Source organism: Phodopus roborovskii, unplaced genomic scaffold, assembly GCF_943737965.1.
Source record: "Phodopus roborovskii unplaced genomic scaffold, PHOROB, whole genome shotgun sequence".
Taxonomy (NCBI): Eukaryota; Metazoa; Chordata; class Mammalia; order Rodentia; family Cricetidae; genus Phodopus; species Phodopus roborovskii.
The window spans coordinates 27,475,669-27,493,697 of record NW_026126567.1 but is presented as its reverse complement, the minus strand read 5'-3'; the positions used below and the strand labels follow the sequence as shown (position 1 = coordinate 27,493,697).

Genomic DNA, 18,029 nt, shown 5'->3' with positions numbered 1-18,029 from the left:
GACTCAGTGCCCACGTAGAGTTTACTGATACAGGGGAGAGAAGGAGGGGGTGTTGCTGGTGGCCAACAGAAAGCAGGAAAGAGAGAAAGAGAGAAAGGGGAAAGAGAGCAAGGGAGAGAGAGAGAAGAAAGAGAGAGAAAGAGCAATAGCAAGAGAGAGAGAGAAAGAGCAAGAGAGAGAGGCATGCTTGGTGCGCTTGCTTTAAAAGGGAAACTTGTGCATGCGTAACTGAGTCCCCTGGCAGCCAGATAAAGCTTGAGCAGCCAGGTAAGTCATGATGTAGAGAAGACATGGCCATGAGCATCTGCCCATCATCAGGGGGTGGGGTCAACAGACTGCTCGTTCCCAACACCTATCAGTTAGGAAAGTCCAAATATATGAGAAATGACTGAGTCCAACTGTACATACACCAAACACTGTGTCATAGTACAAAGACAAAACCCAACCCCAGGTAGCACAACATATGGACTGGTATCCAGCTTACCTCCACCATGAGTTCTTGTGATATCACATGCATCGGGAGAATCACAGCTAAGAAAAACACAGACTTTTGGTATTGTTAATGGTTCCCCTTCTCTCTTTTTTTCTATGATGAGGATTTTAATAGACTTGCGTAAAATATACTAAGAATTCATACTGTCAATCATTAGGTCCCTTTGCATAGTCAGTTGCTCTGAACAATTTTTTGCCGTTTTATTTTTTTTAATTAATTTTACATACCAACCACAATTCCCCCTCTCTCCCTTCCTCCAGCTTGCCTCAACCTCCCCTCTACCCCTTCTCTCATCCACTCCTCAGAAAGTGTAAGGCCTCCCATAGGGTGTCAACAAAACCTTGCATATCAAGCTGCTGAGGAAGGACCCCCCCCCCCCCCCCCCGATCAAGGCTAAGCATGGAATCCACCCATAGGCAACGGGCCCCAAAAAGCCAGCTCATGCACCAGGAACAGATCCTGGTCCCACCGGCAGGAGTTCCACAAACAGAGACACAAATGTCATTCACATGCAAAGGGCCTAGTTGTATTCCTTGTAGGATCCCTGTCTCTCTAGAGTCCTTGAGTTTCCAAGATGTTGCCTTAGCTGTCTCTGTGGTTTTCAACATCAGTCATGGTCTTGACACCCCTTGCTCATATTATGTCTACCCAGTCTCTTCTACTGGACTCCTGGAGCTGGGCCCAGAGTTTGGCTGTGGATCTCTGCATCTGATTTTATCAATTACTGAATGAAGGTTCTATGATGACAATTAGAGTAGTCACCAATCTGATTATGGGAGAAGGCCAGTTCAGGCACACTATCCACTATTGCTAGGAGTCTTAACTGGGTTCATCCTTGCGTATTCCTGGGTATTTCCCTAGCATCGGGTTTCTCCTTAACCTCTTAATGGCTCTCTCTATCAAGATATCTATTTAATTGTTCTATCCGTCCATTCCTTCCCCAACTCAGCCTGCCAGTTCCTTCATGTTCCCATCTGCCATTCCTTCCGTTCCACCATAACTACCCCAGTTTATCCAGAAGATCTCATCTGAATCCCTTCTAGGATAATTCATGGGTCCCTCTTAGGGTCCTCTGTGTTTCCTAGCTTATCTGGGGCTGAGGACTGTAGCCTGGATATCCTTTGCATTACAGCTGATATCCATTTAATAATGAGCACACACTGTGTTTGTAATTCTGGGTCTGTGTTACTTCACTTAAAATGATTTTTTTCTTTAGTTCCATCCATTTGCCTGCGAATTTCATTATGTCATTGTCTGACCCATGATATTTTAGTTTATAGGTAATTATTTCAATTGGCCTGGGTTAATGAAGAATTTAACATCCCAGACAATGCCAAAAATTGAAATCTGAAGCAGGAAGGGGATTCATGTACACAAACAAGTAAAAGTAGCCTCTTGTCACTGCAACTAGAAATAGAAGTGAGGAACACTCAAAATGTAGTGTTAGACAAAGAGTATTATGGTGTTAAAAATTATGAACATCTAGAAGTTGCAAGGCAAATTATATATATATGTGTGTGTGTGTGTGTGTGTGTGTGTAAAACAAATGTAAACAACAGTGCTCACAGATATTTTTTATCCCCTTGATAGATTTTGGAGACTTCAAAATACTTTCTTGTCTGGTGGAAAAGCTATCAATGTATACTATCTGACAAAAGTATAAAAATGTTTTTAAAAATTCAACTTTAGGAAAATAATTAGCTTCTAAACTAGTGAACAGAAAAGTTTAACACATTTCCAAAACCCAAAGATGCTTTTTCATCTGGTTACCACCATTTCATCAGCCTGAACAGATCTGTATTATTTATTTCATATTTCATGTAAGTGAAATTACATATTTTCTTTATATTTCTGACAAATATCACATAGCTTAGTATCTACTACCTATTTGTGATACTATAATACTTTGTATTACCCTTTAACATTTATATTTCATCTACTTTTGTGAGTTGGCTTTTGGCAAATATTAATTTGATTTATGCAAATGTCCCATATTTAGGTACAGTTTGCTTTAATTTTATAAATTAAAACTGTGGATTTCACCCAAGTTTTCATGCAGTGATGCTTTGTTGGGAAATGATCAATCTCACAATGAAAATAGTTTCTCAGAAATCTATTTTTCTCTTGTAGACTAGGACTGCATTTTAAAGAGAGAACAATATTAATATTGATTTCACTCAATAAATTTACTTATTTAAATTTAATACATAGAAATAAATGATTTTTGTCACTTGTTTTCGCAAGTAAAAATGGTTCTCTACTAAAATAAGAGGCCCAGATCTACTCAAAATACTAATCATTATTAATTTTGATATCATCTAAAGCAGCTTTTTCCTCTAAGATACACCAGAAAGGGTGTTTAAAATATCTTGGTTGGGACCATCCATGCACCTGTTAGAAAAAAAAAAACCACTAAGATAAAGAGTAAATTCAGGAGACATTACATTGATCTCTACTAAGTCACCAAAGCTTTCTCTATTGCTGTCTTCATAACAGTGCTAGCATTCATACAACAAGAAGGGCAAATAACTACATATTACATTTTATAAATTCATATAAAGATTCAAGTCTCCTTGGCCACATTTCTAGGGCTGCCATCTATAGGAATTCTAGATTTAAGAATCTGTAAATATAACAATGTCTTAATTTCAACTGTAACAGTAATGACCAAGTGTTAGGTTTTATGATAAGGGTCAGTATATAAGATTATATGAAATTAGAGTATCAAGACTAAGATGTATCTACAATTATTTCTTGAATACATATAACTTACAATAGAAACTGATGATTTCTCTAAGACCTTTTGTAAACAGGACTGGGGAAAACATTGGAAGTCTAACTTTTATTAATTTCACTAATGTATATTTAGAGTACACAAAAAAGCAGTGGGACTTTACTATTTATTTTTTAACCAAGGTTGTTCTCCATCAATATTGCCTACCTGATTTAAGATAATTGTTTCAGTCTATATCTGGAGAGCAAACATTGAAAGTACTAAGAGAGTTCTCATGCATAAGCAAATGTTTTAAATTCTGGAAGCAAAGGGAAATAAACTGGCTGATGTTAACCTTTCCTCACAAATTTGCTTTAGGCTGACTCTGCTCATTTTTAATTCCAAAGTCTGACAAATATAATTGGATGCATGGTTGTGTTTATTTTACATTGATACACAGCAAAATAAAAAATTATCTAAAACAAGCATGGTTCTTGCTTCTGTAATTAAAAAATAAACAATTTGGAAATTTTCCCTTTTCAATACATAGCAAAAGAGGATTTAGTCACAGATAAATATAGATGATATCATTAAAAACACCTGAACACAGAATCAAAAAACATTAATGGAAGGGAAAATTTCCCAAGTCTTTTGATCAGAACATTATTCACGCAAAATAAGAAATTAAGTTGAAGATTCTTTCCATTATGAGCCAAATAATCTTACCACAATCAAATTATTGGTCCAAAATAGACATCCATTCCAGAGTCATAATGAAAAATGCCCTCAATGAAACTATATCAGATCCATTATAAATCATATGTGTTTAAATTGGAGCACTTCTTTAGAGTAGAAATTATTCCAGTGTAACATTTTAAGATATAAGATTAACTGTTATGATATGGTCAGAAGGAAATAAAGTAGACAATGTTTTTTAGTATCTTTAAAATTTATTTTATTGCTGATTATTATTTATGAAAATTATTGTATTTGTTAATTCAGCATTTTCTCCTTATGATGTACATATATATTAGTTGTTTCCCTGTAATATAACCTATTTGTGCTTATTAAAAATAAATGTGTTTAGAAAAGAAGTTTTCTATTTTTTACTGTTTTGAAGGTTTTTTATTTTGTCTCATAATGTGTTTTAAATATGAATTTATTATATTTTTATTTTTATATTACATATCAATCCCAGTTCCCTCTCCCTTCCTCCCTCCTATGCCCCCCTACCACCCTCCCAACCCACGCATTTCCTGAGAGATCAACAAAATCTGTCAAGTCATTTGGAGTAGGCAATAAGCCCTTCCTCCTGCCTCTAGGTTATAGAAAAGTAGTTTTCAATCTGAAATAGCTTATCTCCCTTTTACCTCACCTAATACATACTACATGACTGTTTTGATAGCAGAACAAACATTTAAAAAGCTGATAGGAACAGATGAACATCAAGGAATCACAACATTTTATGTTTACCTAAAATTACAATTATAATATATACTAATATAGTACATAAATATTATTTATTAAATATATTTACATGTTTATTTCATTTGACTGGCAATGATTTTTAAAAACAGGAATAAAACCACAACCATGGACTAACAAAAGCCTAGTATTAGAAATGAAAAACCTCCTGTCAAATAGATGGTCAGAGTATATGAGATGACTTCCCAAATGTATAAACTATTGTTATATCCCTTGGCTACCCCTCAGAAGTTGAAGGCAAGTCCTTATTTCTGAAAATCCTGTACTCTTCAGACACAGAACACAGAGGATTCAATCTGCATCTATTAAGAGCTATGCTGGAGCTTATTCTCTAGCCAAGCCTAGCCTCGAACTCATAGAGATTCACCTGCCTCTACCTCCCATATGCTAGGATTAAAAGGATGTGCCAAAATTAGCCAGCCACAATCTGTATGTTTCATGACTGTTGCCATCCTCTAGACTTGTTTCCATGGTAACAAAAATACTACACAAGCTGCCAACGGAGAGAATACATTCTTTGGCAAGACAAACCTATCCCTTTGCAACAACTGTGAACATTATGGCAAGATATTCATAAAAGTTCCACATGTGGCCCTATGTGCTTGGTAACTGACAGCTGTCAAAATGTATTTAGGTGCAATTCAGCATGAGGAAAATGATGCCTCATCCTAGAAACACAGTCAGCTTCCCAGGTCTAGTGAAGTCATAAGGTCATGGATATTTGAAAATATTCTATACCTTCCACTTTGCTAGACCTGCATAATGCCTTAATACACTTAGTTCTAAATCTTATCCTTATATATATGAATAAGTCTTGCTGTCCCTCCTTATCAAAAAAAACATCTCTTTACTGCAAATGAAGACCATCATGTAAAACCACAAATAGACTCAATGTTGAGATGGAGGCATTATGCATAGCCAAGCCCCAAAAGATACAGCTACCTCACAGCATCAGCATCAGTGGTTATGGGAACATCGAAAAACAAGGGAAGTAAGGATTGTAAAAGCCAGAATAGTAGAAAATAATCTTTCCTAGATAGTGGTCCATAAATAATAGCAACACTATTAATAGCCTGTGGATATAAAAAGGGAAAAATATCCAGAATCCCGTTCCTAGAAAAACAACTATAGACAACAAATGGCACCTGAAGAAGGGAGAATACATTTCTCACAGAAATGGGACCCATTATTTATTTGTTTTCCAATGCAAAATGGTAAGTCCTAAAGTTACATACATAAACACAAACAGACACACACACACACGACAAAAATTCACTCAGAAGGTCGTGTTTATATATGCATGTAAACATGTGTGTGTATGTAATCATAACAAGCAAAGAAAAATAACTTATCAATGTGATAATGCTTGAGGAAGAAATATAGGGGAGAACTGATGTAATTTTACTTATATTAAAAAATATAAATAGTAAATGTAATATTTTTTAAAAAGAAAAAGGACATGTCAATATTATTTGATTGAAATATTTGAGAGACAGTGAAATTTGTTTCATACTTTGGATATTTATGAAAACTTTCATGAGTTCCTTTTCTTCATTTACTAACTCCTAGTCAGTGTGTGAAAGGAAAGGGCCCTGATAAGTTTTCCAGTTATGTCCTAAGAAAATGTAGCTTTTATTTTTACCAGTCACCAAAAAAAAAAAAAGGGTGAGTGGGTGAGGGGGGGGATGAGGGGGGGATGGGAAGATGGAAGAGAGAGGAAACTGGAATTGATATGTAAAATAAGATTGTTTCTAATTTTAATAATTTATTCTAATTTTAATAATAATTTATATAAAAACCCCCAAAATGAAGATGATCAGCTCAATTCACACAAACATATTAGTATGAATTTTAATTCAAACAGGAAAATTGGGATCTTTTTTTCTAGCACAAAGAAGGAAATGATTTTCCATAAGAAAAAAAGAATGAGTGAAATGTACATATCAATAAGTTATTGCTTGCTTACTCAGTGCATCAAAACTATGTTTTTTCATTACTAAAACTCATTATCAAATTACCATTATTACTAATTTAACATTGGAGACATGCATTACTTAAAATATAACTTTCAAAAGAAGAGTTAACATTTTTTCATTATTTGTATGTACGGCCCTCCTCAATTCTATCTACAAAATTTTATAGCAATACAGGATCTGCTATGACTAATATAGTATCTATGATATAAAGCCACAGTTAAAATGAGATATATGATGATATCTATATATTAGTAACATTTTTGCATGAAAGTGGAAGCCTGTCTAAATGTAATACATGTGGAGAACATTTTGTAGATTCTTAGTCCTTCCAGCTCATTAAATACAAAGATCCCCGTATAATTCATCTTGTAAACAATCACCAGATGGCTGTTGATTGCAGCACCATCTACTCACTAGGAACTCTTTGGAGTTATTGCCCACCAAATTTAATGCCATGCTCCATTAATTTTTTTTATTTCTATATTTAAAAGCAAGTTTTGGTCTTATCTCATACTCCAAGAATTTTAACCACACCGTTTTAGTTTAAAATAATGATAGCTATTTACCTTTGATCTTATGACAACTTTGAAAAATGTACCACAATCTTTGATTCAAACTTTTTGACAATGTGAAATAGATTTCAAACAATTAAGGAAGGTAGAAGATATCTAAGTGTCTATGTTATGCCCCAAGTCCTGATTGTGATGAAGAACTTCCAAGATCCTTATTTCCACCATTTAACACAAAAATAAATCTAAAAATATCAGATTTCTGTAATTGCCTTTTAAGATAAATCTGCTTTCAGGAAGTATTTATTCTAAAAAAAAAAAAAAAAAAAAGAAAAGAAAAAGAATGAACAGAAAATTAAAAAAAAATCAAAAACAAAAATTCCAAAACCCATTGATCTTCCACTGAATTTCCCAAGTTCTGATATCGTGATTGTCTGTAATGTGTTAAATGCATTCACTTTTATATCCATTTAGAATATACAACCAGTATTCTTATTTTATTAAGGAAAGAATATAACATTGGTTTTACAAGATCTCTTCTATTGAACTGTATCTGTGTTTTATCTTGGAGAAATTTCTTACTGTCAGTGGACTGGAAATGGTGACATTTCGCATCCCAATTTCATTATTGAGATAAGTGCTTCATTACTTGATAGACATTTGTTGGTTTTAAATTTCAATTAAATAAAAAACTAAAGCTACAACCCACATGATAGCCAACTTTTTTTATTGAAATACTACTTTACAGTACAAAGATCATTTTAGATTCAGATTGCCAAGGAAGTAAAAGTATATAGAGAGAAATTTCATGCTAATACACACTCCGTTTTATTCTCAAGTATAGTTTGCTAAACCAAAAGAATTAAAATTTCAAAGATAGATTCTTGAAGTGTCTGGTGACAATCACACCTCCATAGGGGCATACATTAAAATAATCGGTAGATAACATTATTTAATTTAAAATAACAAATCCCTACAATCTGTTATTTTCTAATGATAGGAGGAACATCTTTACACATTTCAGTTTTGTGTTATTTTTCCTCTTTTCTTAATGAAAATGGCTGCACTGTGTTTGCTGATCTATAACCACCATCATTCACAATTATCCACACCACCCTGTGGAACATTCTTGTAGAAATCATTCTCCTCCCTGAGCTAGAGCTGAGAAAGATGTATAATTAACATGTTATGCAATGTATGCCTCCAAAAATAAGTTGTCAAAGATATTAAATACAATAAAGAGGAATAAATTCATTGCGATATGAAACCACAGGTTTTAATATAGACACAAGAGGAGAACAATGGAAGGTTAGTTTCTTGTGCTCTGAATTTTGATGACAGAACATTAACAATCTGTTATTTATCTCTAATTGACCCACTGCTAGCAATTACTTTGAAATGGTTTATGACTATCACATGTTATATTGCATTTTAATCTCAAAACAATTAATATACTTATATATTAATTAGTTGATTTTTGTTTTAAAAGTAGAGAGTACTATATAAATTTAAGAGAAACAAATTTTGTTTCTAGATTTTGTCACAAACCCAGAACCAGTATCTATGACTTCACACTTCTGGAAACAAAAGAACTATTTTAAATATACTCCAAGTGAATTCCCTTCAAAACGTAAGTCATAGTGCCTTAAATCTATTATACTTCCATAGTTTTCAATGCTTCTTGTTATTGCTGCTTGCTATCCTCAATCAATCTACTATAGAACTTTGCAATCTCTTCAGGTTTGCATTCTTATGACCATGTTAGGAACATCTGTGTTCTCTGCAATCTGGACTCATTCTATCGCTATTCAACACAAGTGAGGTGATACACTGTATTATCATGAGAAACTTGAGAAGTGATATTAACAGTAATGATATTTGTCTTGTATATGACATGTAAAAGCCCTCTTCATGTGGATGACAGTCATGAAGTTTGATCTATCTGAGGGGGCCCTGGCAGTGGACCAGATCTATCCTTGGTGCATGAGCTAGCTTGTGGGAGCCCATTCCCTATGGTGAGATGGCATGATCAGCTTAATGCAGTGGGGAGGGGTTTGGTTCTGCCTCAACTTAGCTGATCAGGCTTTGTCGACTCCCACATGGGAGCCTTTACCCTTTGGGAGGAGTGGATTAGTGAGGGACTGGAGGCTGGTGATGGGGTGGTAGGAGATGTGGTAGGGAGAACTGTGATTAGAATGTAAAATAAAATTAAAACATATTTTTAAAAAGTGATTTATAGAGGAGCACAACATATCTAAATCAAGTACATAGAATCCACACCACAACTGTTAACAGGAGGTGGTTGGGGTTGGGGGAGGATGGGAGGGAGGGAAGGAGGGAGGAAGAGAGAATTGGGATCGTTATGTAAAATAAGAAAAAATAATAATATAAAAAGAAAAACAGTAGAGAAAATTAAAAAAAATAAAATATCTTAACATTTTGGAATTGCTTGCTTGAAAAAAAAAAAAAGAGTTTTAAAACTCATATTAGCCATGGTCTTAGAATGTTAAACTTTAAGGATTGGACAAGTTTTCCAATAACTACCTAGGCTTGTTCTGGTGTAGTAAGTTCTCAGGCACACCTGCTGAAAACCAGCCATCGTGCCTGCTCTTTGGGCTGTGCTTAGAATGGTCAGGGATATGGAAATGCAAAGCAGTGATTTTTCAAAAATACCTATCAAAGTTGAAACATTAATCCCAAATAGATGGTACTATGTCTGATGTGGTGGGTATCACTGGGACTTGAGTGAAGACTCTCTCTGATGCTATCAGATTCCTGACAGCTGAGCTATCTGCATGTTGCTGACTTCTTACACAGTTTTGCTATAGCCAGCTCCTGCATACATCTAACTATGGCCATCCAATGCTACTCTACCCCATACAATACTGCACTTCTGTCAATTACATTAACTCATAATCTATAAAATTTTTCTTCACTTAGGTTTTATTATGGCATTTGGTAAAATTTAAGCATTCCTTTTATGTATTTAGCACCAATTGACACTGATAAATAATTCGTAATTATATTCAAATACATAAGAAAAACACATAATTACCACATTTTAAGTTCTCAACAATTAAACGTAAGTGTTCCAGTGTATAACATATTTTCCAACTGAATAATAAGTACCATCTCCAATATTTAATACTAATTCTGATTTAATTTTCTAAAACGATCCATGCAATCAGGACCATTCCATTAAAAAGAGGTTACATAAAACAGGACCTGTGTGGAATAGAACATTGACTTGGAGAACTAATATGAGATTGTAGTATGCGCTTCAGCCATGGTTACTTAAATCCAAGAGACAAAATCTTTGAATGTTATTCAAATCGATATATAATTACTCTTCATTGAAAATGCTAGATCTTGGATATGTATTGCTAGAACTTTTCTTTGAAAGATGGCAAAGAGAGATGTATGTGAGGTTTTGGGGGGAAGAAGGGAAAAAGAGAAGTGTAGTTATATGTCAAATATTTTTTAGAAGAGAAAATTAAAACAATGGTAACCTGGCAAAGCAGATGATACAGCAAGATATTAAAGGTCAAGACATCTAGAAAACATGTATTTGAGAAAGATAATAAGGAACTAAGAGAGAAATAGAAAGGGATAAATAGTCATTTGCAGTGGGATATTCACTTTGTCTACTTCTGTGGCACTGATCACGCCCATTGGGGGGTGGAGCCAGGGGCAGAAGTAACCTATGGAACTAGGTCTGAGGAAGAGCCAGGAAAGCTCTCTTGCTGGCTGCACCAGGACCTCTCCAGTAGTGCTTTCTAAGCCAAAGTCAGACAGCTCATGGCTAAAGGTGTTACAGCTAGCTACAGTTCGTGTCCAGCATCCAGGAATTTCATCACTCTGTTTTTCCAATAGTTAGAACCTCTAGCATTCTTTTCATAGTCCACATCATAGTAGGCTGTAAATAAGTCCTTGCCATGTATCTACTCTTTATTGTCTTCTATCATATGAGGATAGATACCAAAAAAATGCTTTCCTGGATAAACCTCTTAATCTTGCCACTGGTCATTTTCTGTTCAGTATATGCCACAGTTTGTCTTCAAACTTGTTAGCAAGATGTGAAGGACGAAATAAAGTGATTCCCCTCTCCATTATCATCGTACTCCTTCACCAGAAACTCAACATTGGTGTGTGCAAATCGGTAGTTATCTCTCAAGTTGCTGGCTTATTTTAGGAAATCAGAGTGACCATCACTGAATAAATCCCTGAAAAGGCCCACCACTGAAGCATCTTTATTACTGATGAATTTCTTAAATTCTTCCTCAGACCTGAGAGGAACTGAAGCTGGTCCTGCTTGCTTCTTCAAGTGGCTTTCAATTCCATCAAAAGTCCTAGGCCCGTCATAAGCACCTGCTTCTTCACCATCTCTAAATATTTTAAGGGTTGAGTAGCCACTGACTCCATACTTATTACAGGAGTTTGTATTGGCAGTGCAATCCACCTTTGCTAATGGGATTATTCATTTTATTCTAGTTGCTGCAGCTTCATATTCAGGGGCAAGCCTCTTGCAATGACCACACCAAGGGGCAAAGAACTCGACTAGCATGAGGCCTTCTGAGCCGAGTCGGAGACGCCACTCTTGAAGTTTTCCTGCCTGAGTTCCAGCATGTCAGAGGCCCAGGAGAGCAGCAGTGGACAGAAAAGGGAACTCCTGCAATCTGCAGCCACTGCCTTTGATACCTAAAAAATGACCTTATTGTAGTTATTGATGTAAAGGATTGCTTCTTCACTATACCTTTACAAGAACGAGATAAAGATAAATTTGCCTTCATGGTACCTAATTACAATAATTCTCAACCGGTGAAGAGATATCAATGGAAGGTTTTGCCACAGGTAATGCTAAATAGCCCCACCCTGTGCCAATATTTTGTACAAGAACCACTAGAAATAATTCGTAAAGAGTTTCCACAATCCATAATCTATCATTACATGGATGATATATTGTTAGTTGACTCTAAAGGAGAAATATTAGAAAAAATGTTTGAGAAAGTAAAGGAAGTTTTACCTCGCTGGAGATTACAAATTGCACCTAAAAAATACAAAGAGGAGAGTCTACCAACTACTTAGGATATAAAATAGGTCTACAGAAAATTAGACCACAAAAAGTACAGATCAGTAGAGATCACTACCAGACTCTTAATGATCTTCAAAAATTACTAGGAGAGATTTCTCAACATAATTATTGGAGTAGAAGGGCATGATTTGAAAAACTTGAAAATGGCTCTAAAAGGAGACAAGGACTTTAATAGTCCACGAATACTATCAGCTGAAGCTGAGAAGGAATTAGAACGGGTAGAAAAGAGGATACTAGAAGCATATGTGGACCATGTGGATCCAAACCTAGACTGTATTCTGGTTATATTACCATCTAGAGAATATCCTTCAGGGATTTTGATGCAGAGAGAAGATATCATATTAGAATGGATACTCCTACCACATAAACAGAATAAAAAAACTAAAAACATATATAGAAAGATCTCTGACTTTATTATAAAAGGTAAAGTAAGAATTCGTCAGCTAACAGAAGTTATAATACCTTTAACTAATGAGGAAATTTCCTCCTTATGGAAAGATAATGAATATTGGCAGAGAGTATGCAGTAATTTTTTTGGGAATGATTAACAACAATTATCCCAAAAGTGAAAGAATCAAATTTATTAAGAAAATGATTTGGATCCTTTTATGTATTGTAAGAAAAATACCTATTTCTGGAGTTCCTACATTCTACACTGATGCAAACAAATCTAGTAAGGCAGGATATAAATCAGAAGAAATAAGTAAGGTGGTTCAAAGCCCTTACAATTCTGTACAAAAGGCATAATTGTATGCCATTCTCATGGTACTTATGGATTTTACAGAACCCCTCAATATAGTTACTGACTCTCAATATGCAATATGTCTTACACATTGAGACTGCAGAATTTATTCCTGACGATACAGAATTAACTTCACTGTTTATACAGCTACACGATACTATCAGAAAGAGGACTCATCCTATATATATAACACGCATCAGATCCCATACGGGTCTGCCAGGTCCTCTAGCACAAGGCAATGATGAAATTGATTGGTTATTAATAGGAAGTGTGCTAGAAGCCTCGGAGTTTCATAAGAAACATGTGAACAGCAAAGGTTTAAAAAAGGATTTTTCTATCACTTGGCAACAAGCTAAGGAAATGCCCTACTTGCTCATTCTATAACCAAACTCCTTTACCAAAAGGCAGTAAACCTAAAGGTATAAATAGAAATGAAATATAGCAAATGCAGAATTGGAAAATTAAAATACATGGATCATACCATAGATACATTTTCAGGGTCGCAATGGGCTACTGCTCTGAGCTCTGAAAAGGCTGATTCTGATATCACACACATATTAGAGGTAATGGCCATGATGGGCATACCTGCACAAATACAAACTGACAATGCTCCAGCATATGTCTCCGGCAAATTGAAACAGTTTTTTGAGTATTATAACATAAAGCACATAACTGGTATACCACACAATCCTACAGGACAAGCAGTAGTTGAGAGATCCAATCATACTTTAAAAGAAATGCTCCATATACAGGCAGGAGGAACCAAGACACCCAAACACAGATAACATAATGCTTTATTAACATTAAACTTTCTTAATGCTGATGAAAAAAAAAACAGCAGCAGAAAGACACTGGACAATAGAAAAAACTTCTGAAATTAAATCAGCCAGTGTACTTCAAGGATGTATTAACCTCAGAATAGAAACCAGGATATGTGTTACATTGGAGTAGGGGTTTCACATTTGTATTTACAGGAGAAAAATAAAAAAAAAAAAAACTATGGATACCATCTAAGTTAATCAAGATCCAAGTTGAACACGAGAAACATCTTAATGAAGAGAAATGACAAGTTATCCCACAAATTAGGTCCCATGAGATGTGCGGAGACCTCTCGAAGGTAGGGGAAGTGTTCTGTTCTTGTTCTTACAGGAAAACAGAGAAAACCTATCTTCAAACATTCAAAAGACATTTAACATGTACAGAAGAGGAATCTGATTTATGGTAAAAATATTTAATTCTAGTAAACTATTTCTATATAGAAATCTATTTCTGTTTACTATCTAGTATTCCTGTAGTCGCAATTCATATAAGCCAATGCTGGCTTTGGAGTTGGATTTGGATTTCCTTCCCTAAATTCAAGCATGTTGTTAAGATTAAATTCAGGGTTTCTGCCTTAAATCAAGAAGCCAATTGGTGTAAGGCAGAAGAAAACAATATCTGGAGACTCATTCGCTTATACGCAATTTTCTCTCTGAAATCTAATTTTCTCATATACATTTTAATGCTTATTGTTGACTTTGCTTAATGCATGCCTTAAAACTTGAAAATTTTACTTTAATATTGATGTTTAAGTTTTCCACAAGGAATAATAACAATTCCTAACAGCAATCTTTGAACTCTCCAGAAAGAAGGTGGGGCCCCACATCACCATTTCCACTTGACTCAACCTGATGCATCTGGACTACAAACATCACCCTAAAACTGATAGGAAACTGTTATGCTCAAGACAACTCATGACTAGCTAGCTGTAATGGTACACCTTCTTATTACACCCTGGGAAGAGTTTCATATAGAACTACAGTCATACATTTTCTGCTATACAGTGACTAGCTACATATGTCACAGCCAGTCCTGTTGAGAAATTTGGTTGATAAAATTTTCTTCCTACAGAATCCCATGGAGCAATCATCATCCCATTTCAGCAGGAAGTAATCCTAAGATAACAACACCCCCTTTCCCTACTCTTGGAATTTGGGGATAATAGTCATCTTCTTTGGGTTGGTTTTAGTTACTTAGGGTTGGGTATGGAAGGTGATGCTTAGACTCAGGTTTATGTGGTTGGGAAAGATAGGGTTTAAATGGGATATAGATTAGCCTATCTTCTTGTGATTTATTGAGTATGAGTGAGATAATAGTATTATACAGCTTACATTGTTATATATTCTTATTTGTGACAATCTATGTAAAATTAAGTTTATAATCCCTTTCCAGAAGAATTGTATATTATATTTTGTCATATTGTGTGAAATCTTTCCACTTATGATGTTTTATGCACATTATTCTTTTTTATTTTTTTAATTTTATTTAATTTTGTATAACAGTCCAATTAAATGAAAACAAACATTTATACACAATATTTGGGAATTTGGGCGTCGTTCTTTCCAAACTACTTCCTGCTGATAAGGGGCGCTGTCTTGGGGGATTCGAAGAAGATTCAGATATCCTGGCTGTAGTCTGTAGGGCTGTTTTGTCCAGCTGTTTGGAATGTAGGATCAGCTTGTACTCTGTTTCAGGCGGTCTGGCTTGATCAAACAACATTAGTCTGGAAGGAATCCACATCTTTTCATTTTCTGTGGAAACAAAAATAGAAATCCTTTTCCCCAGTAACTTGTGCTTCAACTTAAATTTTGGAGGCAAAGCATTTTTTTTTAATTTAATTTATTGTTTTACATGTCGATCCCAGTTCCCTCTCCCTCCCTCCCTCCCTCCCCAACCCTCCCTCCCTCCTTCCCTCCCTTTTACCATATCTGCCCTCTCACATGCACTCTAAACACACTCCCCTCCCATCCCCCACCCCAATTCCATGTGTAGGGGAATGCCATCCAGTTGGGGTCATGTAGATCTGACAGGTCCTGTGAAGTAGGGACTAGGGCTTCTCTCCTGTCTCTAGATTAAGGTAGTTATCCCTCCATGGGGGATATGTTCACAAAGTCCTTTTGTGCACCAGGTATACATCCTGGTTCCACTGTCTGAGGTCCCTTAGACTGCTCAGTCCTTCTGGCTGAGACTCATTATCAGGGGGGCCTGAGTCAGTCCCATGCTGGCTTCCCAGCTATCAGTCTAGTGGCCGTTAGCTCCTCCTTGTTCAGGTAAGCTGTCTCTATGTGTTTCTGCAGCATGATCTTGTCCTCTCCATCTGCTTCTGGGTTCTAGTTCAACTCAGTGTTTATGTATGGGTGTTTGATCCTGTTTTCAACAGGCATTAGTTGAGGGCTCCATGGAGAAGTTAGTTGCTGATCTCACTCTCCGGGAAGGGCATTTATTATAGCCTTTCCACGTAAGCTCAACTTGTTAGTTGGGAGCAGTCTTATAGTTCTCTCGACCTTTCTTTGTGTTCAATTTTATCTTCAAACCAATATTGGCTCCCTCTTTTATGTTCTCTCTCTGTGTCTCTGTCTCTCTCTCTCTTTCCTATCTTCTATTTCTAACCAGGCTCAATCTTCTTGGTCGCACATGTTTTCCTTTCCTCCCCCTCATTTTCTCCTACTTCTCTCTCCATTCGCTGTCCTCCCCCACTTCCCCTGAGCTCTGGGGGGACTTGTCCCTTCCCAGTTCTGTGAGGGACTTTATATGAATCTCTTAGAATACACCTTGTATCCTAGTTCATCTGGTGGTGTGAATTATAGGCTGGTGATCATTTGATCTAGGTCTAAAATCCATATATGAGTGAGTACATACTGTGTTCCTCTTTTTGTGACTGGGTTACCTCATTCAGGATGGTTTCTTCAAGTGCCATCCACTTGCCTGCTAATTTCAAGATACTATCATTTTTTTCTGCAGAGTAGTATTCCATTGTGTAGATGTGCCACATCTTCATTAACCATTCTTCAATTGAGGGGCATCTAGGTTGCTTCCAGGTTCTTGCTATTACAAATAGTGCTGCTATGACCATAGTTGAACAGATGTCTTTGTTGCATGGATGTGAATCCTTTGGGATATGCCTAAGAGGGGGATTGCCGGGTCCTGTGGTAAACTAATTCCTATTTTCCTGAGGAACTGCCATACTGATCTCCAAAATGGCTGTATGAGTTTGCACTCCCACCAGCAGTGGAGGAGTGTTCCACTTTCTCCACATCCTCTCCAACATAGGTCATCACTGGTGTTTCTAATTTTAGCCATTCTGGCAGGGGTAAGATGGTATCTCAAAGTTGTTTTGATTTGCATTTCCCTGATAGCTAAGGATGTGGAGCATTTTCTTAAGTGTCTTTCAGCCTTTTTGATTTCCTCCATTGAGAATTCTTTCTTCAGTTCTGTACCCCATTTTTTAATAGGGTTATTTGGTGTTTTGTTGACTAGTTTCTTGAGTTCTTTGTATATTTTGGAGATCAGCCCATTGTCAGATATAGGATTGGTGAAAATCTTTTCCCAGTCTGTGGGCTGCCGTTTGGTCTTGTCGACTGTGTCCTTTGCCTTATAGAAGCTTCTAAGTTTGAAGAGGTCCCATTTATTAATTGTTTCTTTCAGTGTCTGTGCCCCTGGAGTTATGTTCAGGAAGCAGTCTCCTATACCAATTTGTTCAAGGGTACCTCCTACTTTTTCTTCTAAGAGGTTCAATGTGACTGGATTGATGTTGAGGTCTTTGATCCATTTGGACTTGAGTTTTGTGCATGGCAACAGACATGGGTCTATCTGCAGGCTTCTACACACCCTCATCCAATTGTATGCACATTATTCTTACCATATTCTATGTATGTATACATTTATTTATGTTCAAGACATTTCATATATTGATACAATTTATGCACATTTATTCTTGCCATAGTCTATGTACATATAATTTTCTTATATTCAAGACATTTTGTATATTGATACATTTGGGGATATTTATCATGCTGCCCTTTATAGTTCTACCTCTTGTCTAGACATTTCTACTCTACCTCTATTTTTGAGATTTACATACATACATATATATATATATATATATATATATATTGTTTAGGTATTTGTTCCTCCTGTACTCAGGGAAGTTTCAATCAGTTAAGTTCCTGAGTATTACAGAATATCTTCATTCATGTTTCC

The 18,029-nt window shown here is 35.9% G+C and overlaps 1 pseudogene; it reads right to left on the bottom strand.

Annotated features, from left to right (window-relative positions):
- Positions 1 to 7,451: 7,451 nt before the first annotated feature.
- Positions 7,452 to 18,029, bottom strand: part of LOC127235246 (protein disulfide-isomerase A3-like) — a 29,516-nt pseudogene continuing 18,938 nt past the window's right edge.